Source organism: Lepidochelys kempii, chromosome 11 (genome assembly GCF_965140285.1).
Source record: "Lepidochelys kempii isolate rLepKem1 chromosome 11, rLepKem1.hap1, whole genome shotgun sequence".
NCBI lineage: Eukaryota > Metazoa > Chordata > Testudines > Cheloniidae > Lepidochelys > Lepidochelys kempii.
In genome coordinates this window covers 59,477,904-59,497,104 of record NC_136390.1, presented here as the reverse complement: position 1 = coordinate 59,497,104, position 19,201 = coordinate 59,477,904, and the positions used below count along the sequence as shown (strand labels likewise).

Genomic DNA, 19,201 nt, shown 5'->3' with positions numbered 1-19,201 from the left:
TTATTTATTTCCACTTTTATCCTAGGCATCCCAGTAATACAAATAATAATTTATCTCAGCCAGTAGATTGTTATTGATCTTTCTTTATCTAAGGCTGAAGGCTGGCAGAGTTAACTTACTTGTATGTTTAGTGTTGTATATCTAATTATTGTCATGGTGTTTTTATATGGGCATTATTTTTTTTAAAGTTGATTCTAAAAAAAATGTTTATTTGAAGTAGCTTCTCTCGTTGCAATATTCTATAAAGCGGTATTTTAAATATACCCATCTCATAGGCATGTTGTGAATATTGGTCAATGTTCATAACCCATTTTGAAATCCTCAGATGAAAGGTGCTATATAAAGAACAATTTGCATTTTATTTATGGATTCACATCTACAGATCCTGTTCTAGAAACAAAATTCTTAAACTTTTGTTTCTACATAAAGCCTTCAACTTTCTGTACTTTGGGTTAAATTGAACCATTCAAGTGTCAGTAGCTCTTTATTAAGGATCATTACCACTGACTCTACACAGAATGAACCAGATAATACAATTCAAGACTACTTGATTTTTTTTCTTTTCCTACAGTCCCGTTGCTACCAGTAGCTGACGTCACTCAGTTACAAATGAAATATTGTTAATACTATTCAGGCCTCTGAATAACATTACAAAACAAACAGAAACTTGTTTGTTGGAAAATATACTCTGTTTTAGGGGAGTTGTGGGGAGTAAGCAGTAAAGCTAGTGACTGGTCGTGTTACTGTTTTTTCTGAAACACATCATTAAACATAATTTATAATTAGCTCGTCTCCTTCCCCTCTTCCCCCATTCTTTTTATACACACTTCAACACTGTCTTGTCTCTTGGATTTCTTTGTTCCTTGAATAGAGATATAGTGACATGTGAGTAGTTCACTTATATTGGTCACAGATCGATGTAATTTGTTCTTGTAATTTATGGCAGGGATGCTAGAGCATTGAATAGATGCCTGTTCATATAAATATATTTCATATTTACTTCAATTTATTATTAATCTAGTTCCCATTGCTTGACATATTGATTCCACTGCATGTGGTGATGCTGTCATAATATTTTTATATCTGTGTAGCCTAGTTTATCTAATCTCTATTAGGTATTTCTAAGGCCTTGGCTTTATATGACTAAAGTTCTTATGCAGCACAGCTTTTTGTGACAGTGATTTGCTTCCATAAGAGAGGATCTTTGGGGGAGGAATAGCCTTTCTGCTGTGTCCTGTCTCTGTAGGAAGCATAGGGATATGTGATTCACTGACAGGTATTGTTCTAAGAAATTACAAAACCGCATTTCCACAGAGATGATTACGGAACTGACAGCAAAACCTTTACAGAACTGACAGAAAACCTTTCTATAACTTAAAATGGTGGCTATGCTCATTTTGGGGCTGGTGACTCAATAATAGACCAAGAGCAAAGTTAATATTTATTGGAGCATTTTAATAGTGCAAAATTTGTTTTAAAATAGTGCAGAATTTGTTTATTTTTGAGTGTTGAACTAAAATTCTCAAACAATTTAAAAGGTATCACATTGTGGAATTTCTGAAGACCTCTACAAACATAGCAATGTATATAGAGATGTATTAAACAAATATATAAAACAATAATGGCATCAGATGAAAATAACTTAGCTACTGCTTCTGATTTGAAGAAAGAAATGTTACTTGCTTTGTTTACAATCTTGATGTAGTGCACTGTTTCAGGTATATTAAGAAACCAATCTCTTGACTGATAAGTATTTCCAGATTGTCTGTTTTACTAGCCATGTGTCAGTGATCCTAAATGCTCAACAAAACTGAATACAACATGCTCATTTTAAATGTTGCACAGTGAATCAAACTTATACAGTAAGACTCTTAATATTGTAAGAATATTTTATCCTAAAGATCTTTATGTAAAGACAGTGATATAACATATTGATGAAAACTGTTGATAATAATACACAGCATTTAGGTTACCATTTTGGGAAAAACAATCTCTTGCTTGTGTCTTCCAAGAATAAAACGAAACAGCTGCTTATATTATTCCATGATTCCCCACTAGTCATTACTAAAATATTCATTTTCTGCCACAAATTCACTCAGAGTACTCAGTCCATTTCTAAGAAATGACATACCCTGTTTGTAGCAAAGGGACATCAAGACACCATTTGCTGACTTTCCCTGGAGCCACCCAGTCCTAACTCAGACATATACCTAAGGACTTTTAGTCTCCCAAAGAGTCAGGAATTTAGAACTGAGACATCAGAATTTCATTGCAGTCTTTCCCTGCTACGTTCCCTAACCAAAGTCTTGGTTTCATGAAATTTTCTTGTACTCTGAAATAAAGGTCCAGACCTCACTGGATGCTTTTGGTGAAAGAAGAAGGAAAAGAAAACCCACACTGCCAGAATGGTGCTATATCTGTTATTAATGTTGTGTATGTGCAGAAAATATTTGGGAACTAATAATCATGACATGGTTACTTTGCAGAAATTGTTGTAGATTGGCTTAAAATAAGAACTGTTTGTTTTGCTCTGGTTTTGTGCAGAAACTCTGCTTTCTCCTGTTTTAAATACTGTTGTTCAGTTACCTGAGCACGTTGCTTTTTTCAGTGTGTTTGCCCTCTATTTTTGCTGTATTGTCATTGTAGAGTGTGAAGAGAGTCAAATTATTTGATTTTAATATCTGAAATGTCTTTGCTTTAAGTAAAAATTCTTAGATAAAAGTTAGCTAAATTAATTTTCTAGAACCTACAAATTTAATTTACTAAATCTGTTTTCATTACAAAACTTTCAAGCTGTCATGGGTGTCATGCTGTCTGGAGTGGCTCACGACTGTGAGAGCCTACCTGAGGGCAGACTGTCAAAAACAGGGTAGACACCCCAAATCAGTGATCTGTTCTATAATTAGTTTTCACCAAGTCAGTAACAAATGAGAACTCCTAGATCACTATAACAGTCTTAACATGGAGGTCCAGAGAGTTCCCTTAGACTCTCCAGCCTATCTTGCCACCCAGACAAATTGGACTTCATGAGAAATGCTCACATAAACCAAAAATCACCCCACATTCAGGTTGCTTCTAATCTCAAGACACCAGTCACTTACCCCAGATCAACTGATGCCCTAGATTTTACACCAAAGTCCACACCTGCAGCTAATCCTGTAACAAACCATCTAAAGGTTTATTAACTAGGAAAAAGGAATGAGTTATTTACAGGTTAAAGCAAGCAAACATCTACACACAAATTGTTGCCATCTAAATCCTAAGAGTGATAGAGTTGTAGTGAGAAGGAGTACTTGTGGCACCTTAGAGACTAACCAATTTATTTGAGCATGAGCTTTCGTGAGCTACAGCTCACTCATGAAAGCTCATGCTCAAATAAATTGGTTAGTCTCTAAGGTGCCACAAGTACTCCTTTTCTTTTTGCGAATACAGACTAACACGGCTGTTACTCTGAAACCTGAGAGTTGTAGTGATCTGTCAATTCAAAGTGTGTTTCAGGGCAAACTCAGGAGGCAATCTGTAGGGATGCTGCTGGCTCATGCTCTGGCTGCTGGCTCAATCTGTAGGGATCTCTGGCTCCAATTTAGAATCTCTGGCCCTTCAGAGTTCAAACGGCCAAAAAGATGGAAAATTTTCACATCCTTCTGCACATACTCCTCCATGGGTGTCATAGAGCCATCAATCAATCCTTTGTATTGCAAGGGTCCTTTGTGGCCCATTTAATTTTGATAGTCCTTCTGGATGGGCAGTGGGAATGAGTCCCGTGCCTGAGTTCACAAGTTTAGAGCAAACATTTTCAAAGGTGTAAAGCATAACTTACATATTTTCTTAATACATTCTTATAAGACCAATATTTTGGAATAAATGTGACTTTTATTGTGGGTTCATCTGAGGTAGAGGAATTATTTTGGAATAAGAAAAGGAGTACTTGTGGCACCTTAGAGACTAACCAATTTATTTGAGCATAAGTTTTTGTGAGCTACAGCTCACGAAAGCTTATGCTCAGATAAATTGGTTAGTCTCTAAGGTGCCACAAGTACTCCTTTTCTTTTTGAGAATACAGACTAACACGGTGCTATTCTGAAACCTGCTATTTTGGAATAAAATCACTTTTATTCCAGAATAAAGTATTCACACAGGCAACTGTTGTGGAATAGTTTAGTCTGAAATAGCTATTCTGGTCAGCTTTCCTGTGTAGCCAAGCCCCTAATCATGTCTAATGGTTTTAAGTCTTTGAAATGTTCTGCAATTAGGTGTAGTCTTGCAGAGTTATTCAGCTGGGACAAGTGAACAGCCTGAGTTGTTTGTCACTGTCTGTATTTCCTTTCATGAGTCAGAACATGTGATTATTGTAACGTACTGATTTCATATATTTTCATTTGGATAAATCACTTACTGATAATTCCAGACAATTATTGGACTATTTTGGTTTATCATTTCCTTCTGCTTTATCTGTAGTATTACATTATAGAATTTAACTATTTGTAACTAGTGACTTGTTGCATTTCTCTTAGGGGTGTTTGAAGGAATCCAGTGGTACTTTCTTCTCTCTACCCATTTCTCCTCCATCTGATCATTGTGTACTTTGATTGTATCAGCATTATTTATTGTATTATAAGAAACAACCCTTGGCCATCATACTGTTTAAGGCCCTGATCCTCCAGATATTTACTTGCCTGCTTAACTTCATGTACTTGTATAGTCCCATTGATCTCATAGTCTCTGGGACTTCATTTGAAATACTCATATGAGTAAAGTTTTACATGTATGTGAGTGTTCACAGGATTGTCCCCTAAAATTCTTTCTTTTTAATTTTTGTGGTTGAATAGGTGATAACACTTGAGAAAATATCTTTGTTTATAGAGTCAGAATCTCTAGTCCTTCAATTACAGGCATATGTCAATATTAAAAAACAAAAACAAGTCAAAAATAGTTTCACACACAAAACCTTCTCCAGACACCCCCTGCTAATTTTGATTGTTTTATAATCACATTTTACTTTTTAAAACATTTTCTTACTAAAAACTTTTAAGAAGGATTTAAGGTTACTGCTGCCTAATTGTGCCTTCCGTTCCTTCTACTCCTCTGAGACATGAAACTTCAAAACCCCAAACTCAAATATTAGGAAATACTTCATCTAAGGTCTTCTCATATATTCCCAGAAAGAAATGTTATTAATAAATCAAAAACAAACCTATTTATGTGAAAGACCTACATAAATGAGAGAAAATGGCTATAAAGGGGAAACAATGCAACTGACTAGACACAAAGTTATGTTAAATGGACAAAATAAATTGGACATATAGAAACTTTTTCTTCAATATCTTTTAGTTATGGTCACTTTATGTGGTAACAATAGTAGTTAAAAAATTTTCCAACAATTTTGGTTGTGCGTGGACTTGTTAAACTGATGGTACCCTTTTAAGCACAGAGAGAGCAAGCGAGCAAGAGCTTACAATCCATATCTGAGACATCAGAATCTTCCATTGAAACTGGATTTGACATTTGATTTTTCTACAGTGAAAAAATCAGCAATAAGGAGAAAAGCCCTTAAGACCACCTGTATACATCAAAAAAACAAGGAAGAACATAGACACCTCACATTTTAATAGCTTATCTCTCCTTCAGCACATATGTTGTTTCATTAGCAGCAGAGAGACTGAAGATTTTGTTTCTTATGTATAAAGAAAAATAGTGTGGGTTTTACAGTTGACTCTGAAACCTGGGTTTTAGAGTCAACAGCCGTGTTAGTCTGTATTCGCAAAAAGAAAAGGAGTACTTGTGGCACCTTAGAGACTAACCAATTTATTTGAGCATGAGCTTTCGTGAGCTACAGCTCACTTCTTCGGATGCATACTGTGGAAAGTGTAGAAGATCTTTTTATATACACACAAAGCATGAAAAAATACCTCCTCCCACCCCACTCTCCTGCTGGTAATAGCTTATGTAAAGTGACCACTCTCCTTACAATGTGTATGATAATCAAGGTGGGCCATTTCCAGCACAAATCCAGTGTTTAACAAGAACGTCTGGGGGGGGATAGGAAAAAACAAGGGGAAATAGGTTACCTTGCATAATGACTTAGCCACTCCCAGTCTCTATTCAAGCCTAAGTTAATTGTATCAAATTTGCAAATGAATTCCAATTCAACAGTTTCTCGCTGGAGTCTGGATTTGAAGTTTTTTTTGTTGTAATATCGCAACTTTCATGTCTGTAATCGCGTGACCAGAGAGATTGAAGGGTTCTCCGACTGGTTTATGAATGTTATAATTCTTGACATCTGATTTGTGTCCATTTATTCTTTTACGTAGAGACTGTCCAGTTTGACCAATGTACATGGCAGAGGGGCATTGCTGGCACATGATGGCATATATCACATTGGTGGATGTGCAGGTGAACGAGCCTCTGATAGTGTGGCTGATGTTATTAGGCCCTGTGATGGTGTCCCCTGAATAGATATGTGGGCACAGTTGGCAACGGGCTTTGTTGCAAGGATAGGTTCCTGGGTTAGTGGTTGTGTTGTGTGGTATGTGGTTGCTGGTGAGTATTTGCTTCAGGTTGGGGGGCTGTCTGTAGGCAAGGACTAGCCTGTCTCCCAAGATTTGTGAGAGTGTTGGGTCATCCTTCAGGATAGGTTGTAGATCCTTAATAATGCGTTGGAGGGGTTTAGTTGGGGGCTGAAGGTGACGGCTAGTGGCGTTCTGTTATTTTCTTTGTTAGGCCTGTCCTGTAGTAGGAGACTTCTGGGAACTCTTCTAACAAAGAAAATAACAGAACGCCACTAGCCGTCACCTTCAGCCCCATGTCCCTACACGCTCGCATTATTCCCATTGTGGCAAAGTCAGGCTGGATGCTACAAGAGGATAGAATCATAGAATATCAGGGTTGGAAGGGACCTCGAGGTCATCTAGTCCAACCCCCTGCTCAAAGCAGGACCAACCCCAACTAAATCATCCCAGCCAGGGCTTTGTAAAGCTGGGCCTTAAAAACCTATAAGAAAGGAGATTCCATCACCTCCCTAGGTAACCCATTCCAGTGCTTCACCACCCTCGTAGTGAAATAGTTTTTCATAATATCCAACCTAGACCTCCCCCACTGCAACTTGAGACCATTGCTCCTTCTTCTGTCATCTGCCACCACTGAGAACAGCCTCACTCTATCCTCTCTGGGACCCCTTCAGGTAGTTGAAGATTGCTATCAAATCCCCCCTCACTCCTCTCTTCTGCAGACTAAATAAACCCAGTTCCTTCAGCCTTTCCTCATAAGTCATGTGCCCCAGGCCCTAATCATTTTCGTTGCCCTCTGCTGGTCTCTCTCCAATTTGTCCACGTCTTTTCTGTAGTGGGAGGCCCAAAACTGGATGCAGTGCTCCAGATTTGGCCTCACCAGTGCTGAACAGAGGGGAAAAATCACTTCCCTCGATCTGCTGGCAATGATTCTACTAATGCAGCCCAATATGCCGATAGCATCCTTGGCAACAGGAGCATACTGCTGACTCATATCCAATTTCTCTTCCACTGTAATACTCAGGTCTGTTTCTGCAGAACTGCCGCTTAGCCAGTCAGTCCCCAACATGTAGCAGTGCATGGGATTCTTCTAACCTTAGTGCGGGACTCTTCACTTGTGCTTGCTGAACCTCATCAGGTTTCTTTTGGCCTAATCCTCCAATTTGTCTAGGTCACTCTGGACCCTATCCCTACCTTATAGTGTATCTACCTCTCCCTCCAGCTTAGTGTTGTCCACAAACTTGCTGAGGGTGCAATCCATCCCATCATCCAGATCATTAATGAAGATGTTGAACAAAACCGGCCCCAGGACCATCCCCAGGGGCACTTCACTTGATACCGGCTGCCAACTAGACATCGAGCCATTGATCAGTACCTGTTGAACCCGACAATTTAGCCAGCTTTCTATCCACCTAATACTCCATTCATCGAATCCATACTTTTCTTAACTTGCTGTCAAGAATACTGTGGGAGACCATATCCAAAGCTTTGCTAAAGTCAAAGTATATTATGTCCATCGCTTTCCCCATATCCACAGAGCCAGTTATCTCATCGTAGAAGGCAATCAGGTTGGTCAGGCATGACTTGCTCTTGGTGAATCCGTGTTGACTGTTCCTGATCACCTTCCTCTCTTCTAACTGCTTCAAAATGGATTTCTTGAGGACCTGCTCCATGATTTTGCAGGGACTGAGGTGAGGCTGACCACTCTGTAGTTCCCTGGATTCTCCTTCTTCCCTTTTTTTAAAAATGAGCACTATATTTGCCTTTTTCCAATCGTACGGGACCTCCCCCCGATCACTACAAGTTTTCAAAGATAATGGCTAATGGCTCTGCAATCATATCAGCCAACGCCCTCAGGACCCTCGGATGCATTGCATCCAGCCCTATGGACTTGTGCATGTACTGCTTTTCTAAATAGTCCTTAACCAGTTTTTTCACCATTGAGGGCTGCTCCGCTCCTCCCTATACTGTGCTGCCCAGTGCAGTAGTCTGGAAGCTGACCTTGTTTGTGAAGACCGAGCCAAAAAGGGTCCTGGAAGGCCAATATTTTAGTCCTAAAATGTTAAAGGCCCTTTTTCCTACAAGCTGAGAAGGGGTTACCTCAGGTCAGTTAGGGACACCTGAATATAGTTAAGGGCTGCCTGAGACCTTTAAAACCCTATCCTCTGGGGTTAGAGAGAAACTGCTGTCAGACTAGTGGCAGCGGGGAAATAAACTTCTCCAGGATGAGAGGCTGTGCTCCTTCCCATAGGGGAAACAACCAAACCTGAGTGTCTGCTAGAGGAAGGACTGACACCATAGGGCAAACAGGACAATACCCTAGCCCAGCGAGGAGGCAGGGAAAGTTATACCCCTTTGGTTTTGAGTTTGTGAGACTGTTTCCTTTTTGTTTGGAGGATCAACCCTTAGGCCAACCCCAAGCCCTACCCTGAAAATATGGCCAAAGGAACACAGAAGGGGGAAGGCTAATACTGCCCAGAGTGGGGCTGATTTACCCTAGGCCCATCACCGCCAGCGGGGAGTGCTAAGTCTGGTAAGACGAAGGAGGTGCCTTGTCACACCATGTATACTTCCTTGGTGACATGCCCTCCTTCCATTTCCTGTATGTATCCCTTTTGGTTTTTAGATAGCTAAAAAGCTCCTTGTGCAGCCACAGTGGTCTCCTTTGGCTGTTCTTATCTTTTCTCTGCTTTGGAATAGCTTGAGTCTCTAGTGTTACATCTTTTAGGAAAAAACAGCCTCTTTTGACCCCTTTTCCTTCTAAGGGGTGTTTCCATGGGACCTTGCCTACTATTTCTCTGAGTCGGTTGAAATCCACGTTTCTTAAGTCCAGTGTTCTTGTTTTACTGTTCTCATGTCCTCCTTTCTGTAGGATCTTGAATTTTGTAAGATCATGATTACTTCTTCACATGTTCCCAGCCACCTTCATGTTCACAACTAATTCATCCCTGTTGGTCAAAACAAGATCCAAAATGGGATGACCCTCTAGTTGTTTTCTCAACTTTCTGAATCAGAAAGCTGTCCCCTACACATGCTGAGAATTTGCAGGACATACTATGTTTTTCTGCGATAGTCTTCCAACAAATAACAAAGAAGTTAATATCCTCCATTATTACTAGCTCGTGTGTTAGCTAATCTTGTTACTTACTTGTAGAATGACTTATCCACTTCCTTTTCCTGATTTGGTCGTCTATAATAGACCCTCCCTCCCCACATTATAAGACTGCTACTGTTCTTTTCCCTATTTATCCTCCTCCAGAGACTCTCGTAAGTCCTTTCCTGAAGACCTTATTAGGCTTTTCAGTTGTAATTTCAGCCTACCACTTAAGTCATAACATTGCTTAGGTGCTACAAATGATAACTGCAGCTTTTTTTCCCTCTGGGAATAGTTTATTTTAATAAAGTTTCACATTTGTGTCTCAAATGTATGTATTCCACTGAAGTATAACACACTGAGTACACACAGTGCTTTACAATGGACAGGATGCTTACCCAAGGATCTCAATCTAACTCAGAAAAATAAGATGCCTAGGATATTGGTAAGGCTGCGAGTCTGTCACAGATTCTATGACTTTTCTGGGATCTCTATGACTTCTGCAGCAGCAGGTGAGGCTGACCCCAGGGCTGCCTGAGCCCAGGGCCAGCCACACCAGCTGCTGCTCAGGAAGCCCTGGGCAGCTAGCCCCAGGGGCCGCCAGTGCAGCAGTGGTTCCAGGTGCAGCCCTGGAGCAGCAGTGGAGTCCCGGGCTGCCCTCTCCCGGAGCAGTGGAGGCCACACACACACACACCCCCCCCCCAGCGGCACCTTGTGGTCCCACCCCCCAGAGCAGCAGCTGTGCCCTGGCACCACCACCCCCTCCCAGAGTAGCTAAGATTTAGTCACGGGTATTTATAGTACAAGTCATGTACAAGTCACAGGCTGTGAATTTTTGTTTATTGCCCGTGACCTGTCCATAACTTTTACTAAAAATACCCATGACTAAATCTTCACCTTAGATATTGGTTACACCAGAGTCAAGAAGACCTAGTCAGTAAAAAGATTCTCCCTCATAGACTTCACAGAAGAAATGGATTTGAGAGGACAATTAATTGTCACATTGTAAGGAGAGGTTGGCGGGGAAGCAGGAACAAACCACAACACAAACTCAAAAGGTAATAGTTAGAGGAGTGAGGCCAGTATTAAAAGGAAGTGAAAGTAGAAATGTAGGGTGGGGCAGAGCTGTGTGGAGGTTTGAAGGTGAGGACAAGAGTTAGAACTTTGATTCAGAAAAAGAGGAAGCTAGTGAAGGGACTTGAAAAATTGGAGGGATGATATGGCTAGAGCAGTGAATGGTGATTAATTTAGCAGCAGTGTTTATAAGCTGGAGGAAGTAGGGGCAAGCTGTAGGAAAGCACCTCAGAAAGTGGGGTCCTGGTCCATGACTAGTTCTCATAGGTGTTACCCTAATACTACTAACAATAATAATAATAAGGCTGGAGAAGAAAGTTACAATGGTAGATGCAAGTCATGACCCGGTTTTAGCCGGTGAGCAGGAGAGTACAGGATGGATTTTTAACAGATAGTGGAAGAAATACTATAAAAACAAGTGAGAGTGTGGGGGGGTGTAAAATCGTGCGACCTCAGTTAAATGACATGCTTATTTTAAACAGTGTTTACTAGTGACGTATTTCTAGACTGGAAACGAACAGAGGGAAGAGCATCTTCGCAAGCAGGCTGGCTAACCTAGTGAGGAGGGCTTTAAACTAGGTTCACCGGGGGAAGGAGACCAAAGCCCTGAGGTAAGTGGGGAAGTGGGATCCCGGGAGGAGTCACGAGCAGGAGTGCATGAGAGGGGAGGGCTCCTGCCTCATACAGAGAAAGAGGGGCAATCAGCAGGTTACCTCAAGTGCCTATATGCAAATGCACGAAGCCTGGGAAACAAGCAGGGAGAACTGGAAGTCCTGGCACAGTCAAGGAATTATGATGTGATTGGAATAACAGAGACTTGGTGGGTTAACTCACATGACTGGAGTACTGTCATGGATGGATATAAGCTGTTCAGGAAGGACAGGCAGGGCAGAAAAGGTGGGGGAGTTGCACTGTATGTAAGAGAGCAGTATGACTGCTCAGAGCTCAAGTATGAAACTGCAGAAAAACCTGAGAGTCTCTGGATTAAGTTTAGAAGTGTGAGCAACCAGGGTGATGTCGTGGTGGGAGTCTACTGTAGACCACCAGACCAAGGGGATGAGGTGGATGAGGCTTTCTTCCGGCAACTCGCAGAAGTTACTAGATCGCAGGCCCTGGTTCTCATGGGAGACTTCAATCACCCTGATATCTGCTGGGAGAGCAATACAGCGGTGCACAGGCAATCCAGGAAGTTTTTGGAAAATGTAGGGGACAATTTCCTGGTGCAAGTGCTGGAGGAACCAAGTAGGGGCAGAGCTCTTCTTGACCTGCTGCTCACAAACCGGGAAGAATTAGTAGGGGAAGCAAAAGTGGATGGGAACCTGGGAGGCAGTGACCATGAAATGGTCGAGTTCAGGATCCTAACACAAGGAAGAAAGGAGAGCAGCAGAATACAGACCTGGACTTCAGAAAAGCAGACTTTGACTCCCTCAGGGAACTGATGGGCAAGATCCCCTGGGAGAATAACATGAGGGGGAAGGGAGTCCAGGAGAGCTGGCTGTATTTTAAAGAATCCTTATTGAGGTTAGAGGGACAAACCATCTCGATGTGTAGAAAGAATAGTAAATATGGCAGGCGACCAGCTTGGCTTAACAGTGAAATCCTTGCTGCTCTTAAATACAAAAAAGAAGCTTACAAGAAGTGGAAGATTGGACAAATGACCAGGGATGAGTATAAAAATATTGCTCAGGCTTGCAGGAGTGAAATCAGGAAGGCCAAATCACACCCGGAGTTGCAGCTAGCAAGAGATATTAAGAGTAACAAGAAGGGTTTCTTCAGGTATGTTAGCAACAAGAAGAAAGTCAAGGAAAGTGTGGGCCCCTTACTGAATGAGGGAGGCAACCTAGTGACAGAGGATGTGGAAAAAGCTAATGTACTCCATGCTTTTTTTGCCTCTATCTTCACGAACAAGGTCAGCTCCCAGACTACTGCACTGGGCAGCACAGCATGGGGAGAAGGTGACCAGCCCTCTGTGGAGAAAGAAGTGATTCGGGACTATTTAGAAAAGCTGGACGAGTACAAGTCCATGGGGCCGGATGCATTGCATCCGAGTGTGCTAAAGGAGTTGTCAGATGTGATTGCAGAGCCATTGGCCATTATCTTTGAAAACTCATGGCGATCAGGGGAGATCCCAGATGAGTGGAAAAAGACTAATGTAGTGCCCATTTTTAAAAAAGGGAAGGAGGAGGATCCTGGGAACTACAGGCCAGTCAGCCTCACCTCAGTCCCTGGAAAAATCATGGAGCAGGTCCTCAAGGAATCAATTCTGAAGCACTTAGAGGAGAGGAAAGTGATCAGGAACAGTCAGCATGGATTCACCAAGGGCAAGTCATGCCTGACTAATCTAATTGCCTTCTATGACGAGATAACTGGTTCTGTGGATGAAGGAGAAAGTGATGGACGTGTTGTTCCTTGACTTTAGCAAAGCTTTTGACACGGTCTCCCACAGTATTCTTGCCAGCAAGTTAAAGAAGTATGAGCTGGATGAATGGACTATAAGGTGGATAGAAAGCTGGCTAGATTGTCGGGCTCAACGGGTAGTGATCAATAGCTCCATGTCTAGTTGGCAGCCGGTATCAAGTGGAGTGCCCCAGGGGTCGGTTCTGGGGCTGGTTTTGTTCAATATCTTCATAAATGATCTGGAGGATGGTGTGGATTGCACCCTCAGCAAGTTTGCAGATGACACTAAACTGGGAGGAGTGGTAGATACGGTGGCAGGTAGGGATAGGATACAGAGGGACCTAGACAAATTGGAGGATTGGGCCAAAAGAAATCTGATGAGGTTCAACAAGGACAAGTGCAGAGTCCTGCAATTAGGACGGAAGAATCCAATGCACCGCTACAGAGTAGGGACCGAATGGCTCGGCAGCAGTTCTGCAGAAAAGGACCTAGGGGTTACAGTGGACGAGAAGTTGGATATGAGTCAATAGTGTGTCCTTGTTGCCAAGAAGACCAATGGCATTTTGGGATGTATAAGTAGGGGCATTGCCAGCAGATCGAGGGACGTGATCGTTCCCCTCTATTCAACATTGGTGAGGCCTCATCTGGAGTACTGTGTCCAGTTTTGGGCCCTACGCTACAAGAAGGATGTGGAAAAATTGGAAAGAGTCCAGCGGAGGACAACAAAAATGATTAGGGGACTAGAACACATGACTTATGAGGAGAGGCTGAGGGAACTGGGGATGTTTAGTCTTCTGAAGAGAAGAATGAGGGGGGATTTGATAGCTGCTTTCAACTACCTGAAAGGGGGTTCCAAAGAGGATGGCTCTAGACTGTTCTCAGTGGTAGCAGATGACAGAACAAGGAGTAATGGTCTCAAGTTGCAGTGGGGGAGATTTAGGTTGAATATTAGGAAAAGCTTTTTCATGATGGGGGTGGTGAAACACTGGAATGCGTTACCTAGGGAGGTGGTAGAATCTCCTTCCTTAGATATTTTTAAGGTCAGGCTTGACAAAGCCCTGGCTGGGATGATTTAGTCGGGGATCGGTCCTGCTTTGAGCAGGGGGTTGGACTAGATGACCTCCTGAGGTCCCTTCCAACCCTGTGATTCTATGATTTCAGCAGTAAAAAGTGACTGCAATTTTTTTTTTTATAATTTTGACAGATATCAGTATTAAACTGATCAAGGGCTCTTCAATGCAACATTCTGTACCTTTCTAGGTTAAAATGCTTTTGAAATATGTTGTAATTTCCAAGTAAACTTTTTTCAAAAAGTGAATTGTTTCTTTTTCTTTTCTTTTTTTTTAAAGTCCATAGCTGAAACAACTTCCCAGATTCCCCTCAAATTTTGACCAAAAAAATCTCCTCACACCACAGTTCACATGTGGAATTTGATCTATGAACAAGATTTTCTTGAGGACATGTGGGAATGTGGAAACAATTATTGAAGTTTGTTTCAAATGTTATAACTAGCATCTCTCCATAATACTTTTCAGAGCCTATTTTGTACTCAGTGCGACTTTTGTAAGAAATAGATTCTCACAAACAATATGAAGGTCCTTAAAAAGCTCACATATTGTAGATATTCATAAAGGGACATCATAAATGCTTGGTTTCAAAGACTGTTTCCAAAGGTTGGAGCTCATTCATTTAGGAAAAATGAGACACAGTGACGACCTCTAGATGGCACTGTCACATACATTTACCTAATGCTAGCTCTAAATGACAGCTGCATATGTAATCAAGACTAAAAACAAAAGCATAACAATCTTTTTTTTATAAGCTGTTCTCACAAAAATGAGTATTAAAAACAGTGGCTCATTTGCTTCCATATACAAATCAGTTTTCTGTGCTTTTTCCTTCCTGGGGGATACTTTGTGGGGAACAATCTGACAGTCACTTGTTTATGCTCGTATTAACTTGTCGCATTATTGCAGTGTTATAGACAGCATACAGTATGCAGGATTACTGTGGAGAGGCGCTAGGAGTACAGACTTTGGTTTATGCAGTCACATGTCAGGGTTACTGCACTATAAGGTGGGTAGAAAGCTGGCTAGATTGTCGGGCTCAACGGGTAGTGATCAATGGCTCCATGTCTAGTTGGCAGCCGGTGTCAAGTGGAGTGCCCCAGGGGTCGGTCCTGGGGCCGGTTTTGTTCAATATCTTCATAAATGATATGGAGGATGGTGTGGATTGCACTCTCAGCAAATTTGCGGATGATACTAAACTGGGAGGAGTGGTGGATACGCTGGAGGGGAGGGATAGGATACAGAAGGACCTAGACAAATTGGAGGATTGGGCCAAAAGAAATCTGATGAGGTTCAATAAGGATAAGTGTAGGGTCCTGCACTTAGGACGAAAGAACCCAATGCACAGCTACAGACTAGGGACCGAATGGCTAGGCAGCAGTTCTGCGGAAAAGGACCTAGGGGTGACAGTGGACGAGAAGCTGGATATGAGTCAGCAGTGTGCCCTTGTTGCCAAGAAGGCCAATGGCATTTTGGGATGTATAAGTAGGGGCATAGCGAGCAGATCGAGGGACGTGATCGTTCCCCTCTATTCGACATTGGTGAGGCCTCATCTGGAGTACTGTGTCCAGTTTTGGGCCCCACACTTCAAGAAGGATGTGGATAAATTGGAGAGAGTCCAGCGAAGGGCAATAAAAATGATTAGGGGTCTAGAACACATGACTTATGAGGAGAGGCTGAGGGAGCTGGGATTGTTTAGCCTGCAGAAGAGAAGAATGAGGGGGGATTTGATAGCTGCTTTCAACTACCTGAAAGGGGGTTCCAAAGAGGATGGCTCTAGACTGTTCTCAATGGTAGCAGATTACAGAATGAGGAGTAATGGTCTCAAGTTGCAGTGGGGGAGGTTTAGATTGGATATTAGGAAAAACTTTTTCAGTAGGAGGGTGGTGAAACACTGGAATGCGTTACCTAGGGAGGTGGAATAATCTCCTTCCTTAGAGGTTTTTAAGGTCAGGCTTGACAAAGCCCTGGCTGGGATGATTTAACTGGGAATTGGTCCTGCTTCGAGCAGGGGGTTGGACTAGATGACCTTCTGGGGTCCCTTCCAACCCTGATATTCTATGATTCTATGATTCTATACTTTATGAATGAGCTTGTAATTCTAAATGGATTTGTTACTAGCTTCAGGGTTTATCAGAATTCAGAACTAGCAGTTGTATTGGTCTGTTCTTAGAACTAACCATGGCTGGTATAAGACTAAATTTGTTCCTTTAGCAGCATTTCTGAAGCGATTGGGGCATGACTGGGAAGGGGTCATGGGTCAGAACTCTGACAGCCAATGAAAGCGGTGTTGTTTGCTTGGCTTTTAAAAGTTTCTGCAGTTTGAAGTCTTCCCTCTTTTACTAACTCTTTGGTGGAAGGAAACTCTGCTTAGAGATTTCAAAGCATTTAGATGTATATTTACACATAATATGGCAGTAAAGAAGCTGCGTTCAGCCCAGCTGGCTAGACGGTGCTTGTGCAGTACAGACCTGTTTACATGCGGATGTTGGGAATCAAACCATCACAACCTCGTGTTAACAGACCACGGGTTAAGAGGACCATGCTGAAAAAATGTCTACGATTCACTTAGAAAAAAACACCATTATTTTCTGCTTTTTCTGGCTCTCACCCCTTTTTCTTTATGAAGTCTGTCATTCACCGCAGATGAATGATTTCGATATTTTCCGCATTTTTCTCCTCCATAAATCTTATAACAGTTTCTACAGCACGAAGGGCTTCTGTGGGCGAAATTTTGACCTTTTCAACGACATCATCGCCATCACTTTTGTGGTCCGACGTAGCCTCATAGCCCATTAATATTTCTTCCTCGGACAGAAATTCTGAAGTCGGGCAATCTTCATCCATCTCTAGCTGCTAGGTAATGATTTCTGGTGACGTATCCAAACTAAAATCTTTTATCATTTGAAAGAGAAGTTTACCCTTATCCTCTTTTGTCTGTGTGCGTGTTTGTAGGACGTCGTCTTCCAAAAATCCTTCAAAGTCTGGCTCTGAATCAGTGCCACTGCTGGAGTTTTCCGAGTCTGAGCCGTCTTTGGCAGAAAAGGCATCACTGAGAGCCTTCATCCAGCAGTTTTCAATGGACTTTTGTTTTACTCTGTCCCAAGCTTTTTTAACTAAATAAATAATTTCCTTCATGTTTAACTGTTTCAGGAATTTGGAAATGCCTGAAGACGTGCATGACACAATCACCGAAATCCGCTCCAGTCAATAATTGTTTTTAAAATTCTGAATAATGCCCTGGTCTAAAGATTGAATTTTTGATGTGGTGTTGAATGGTAGGTATAGCACTTGAATTTTTCCATTGCTCGATACCAGTTGTTCGGCTGGAGGATGGGCTGGACAATTGTCAAGTAGCAAAAGTGCTTTTGCTTCGAGTTTCTTCGACCGCAGACGCTTACGAACAGCTGGAACACAGCTGTTATGGAACTAGTCGTCGAAAATGTGTCTCGTCATCCAAGCATTTTTGCTGTTAGCGTATATATTATATTAGGCCTACGGTTAAAATTTTCTAATGTAGTGTATATATATTACTATATAACTACTATATACTGTATTATATATCTCTCTAGCGTGACAATGACTAAGCGTGCACGATACGTCTTTACCAATATCGGTAAAGACATACAACACATTTCTGCTCCATACTTCCTGTCAATTTCTACGTCAGTGAGTTATTGAGCAAATCTGTAGCACTACGTAGCAAGTTCCTGTACCGCGTGTTAACAAGTCTCGCATGTTAAATAGGTAGCACTGGGGGGCATGGCGCTACCGTGCGTTAAGCGGATTCACGCGTAAACGGGTCTGTACTGTAGTGATCTATATTACCCTGGAGGAGGGCAGAGTAGTGTATATGAAAGGGATATGTACGCATTGTGAAAGCGTAAGTGCGGCCTGGGTGCTCTTGCTGCCTATATTTCTTGATGTGTCTGTATTCTCCATAACTAGAAAGGCCGTAGGGTGGAATTGTTTTACAGGAGGTAGTGGCAGATGGTGGCTATGTAGGATTGGGGAAAACAAACACTAAAAAGTGGTGGCAAAAAAATGGAGAAATCAAGTATTTAGATTTAAATACAAATTGTCACAGTGTACTGAGACTAAAACTAATTCAAACCCTGTGGATTTTCTGTAAGTGACTTGTAAATGGGGAAAACAGATTTATGTCCTCATTACTATTTCTACATTTGGTTTATATAAAGAAGGCTTGAAAGGTTTTCTCCTTTTTATTATTTTTTAAGTTGGAACAATTAGATCTTGTGTAGCCTGATGGGGGAATAAAAATTAGTATTACTGATACCAAGCATGTGAGATTTGATTAATTGAAAACTGAAATGGCTTTATATTTTGATTGTTATATTCATTGTTTCTTTTCTTAACACCTATTTATCTATTTGATGAGGGGAGGGAGGGGAATCTTTAAGGATTCAAAACACCCTTTTATTTAAGATTTGATACTACACATCTGAGTCATTCAAAAGAACTCCTACACAGGGAAGACGACTTGATAGTCCTAAAATGGAAAATCTTGTGAGGGGAAAATCTTTCAGGCTGGCTTAAATAATAAAGAAGCCATAAATGGGCACAAATCCCTTCTCCCTTCCCTTTCTTTGCAATTTACCTTCAACAAATGCTTTATTTTTTTATTAAACATACAAGTACATTCCAAGAAGCTGGAGAGCAGAAGCCACACTCATAACAACTTGGACAGTTCTCTCCAGCAACTCCCTCTTCTCGTTAAAGCAGTTCTGATTAGCATCAGGTGCAAGCTTAAATAAATAAGTTTGCTCCCTGTTTCACCCCAGGCACCTCTACCCAATAGGAGCAAAGCAGGCCCCTAATGTTCCAATAAACTTGCATGTGACAAGCCAAGGTAGTTAATGCTTTGTTATCCAAAGCTGAAGTCACTGCTTTAACCGTGGCAGCAGTTTTGAAAGAGCTATCAATAATTTTCTGCTAAAAATCAGTGCTTTTTGAAAAGTGTCACAAATTGTTGTAGTAACCAATATGTGTTCAGCCTACTATAATTTTGTTTCAAAGTCAAAATACAGACTTTTAATTGGACA

At 41.5% G+C, this 19,201-nt stretch overlaps 1 protein-coding gene across 6 annotated transcripts in view; it reads left to right on the top strand.

Moving 5' to 3' along the window:
* The window catches only part of TRAK2 (trafficking kinesin protein 2), a 70,807-nt gene that overhangs the window by 2,900 nt on the left and 48,706 nt on the right, over positions 1 to 19,201 (top strand). The gene's annotated exons all lie outside the window — the stretch shown is intronic.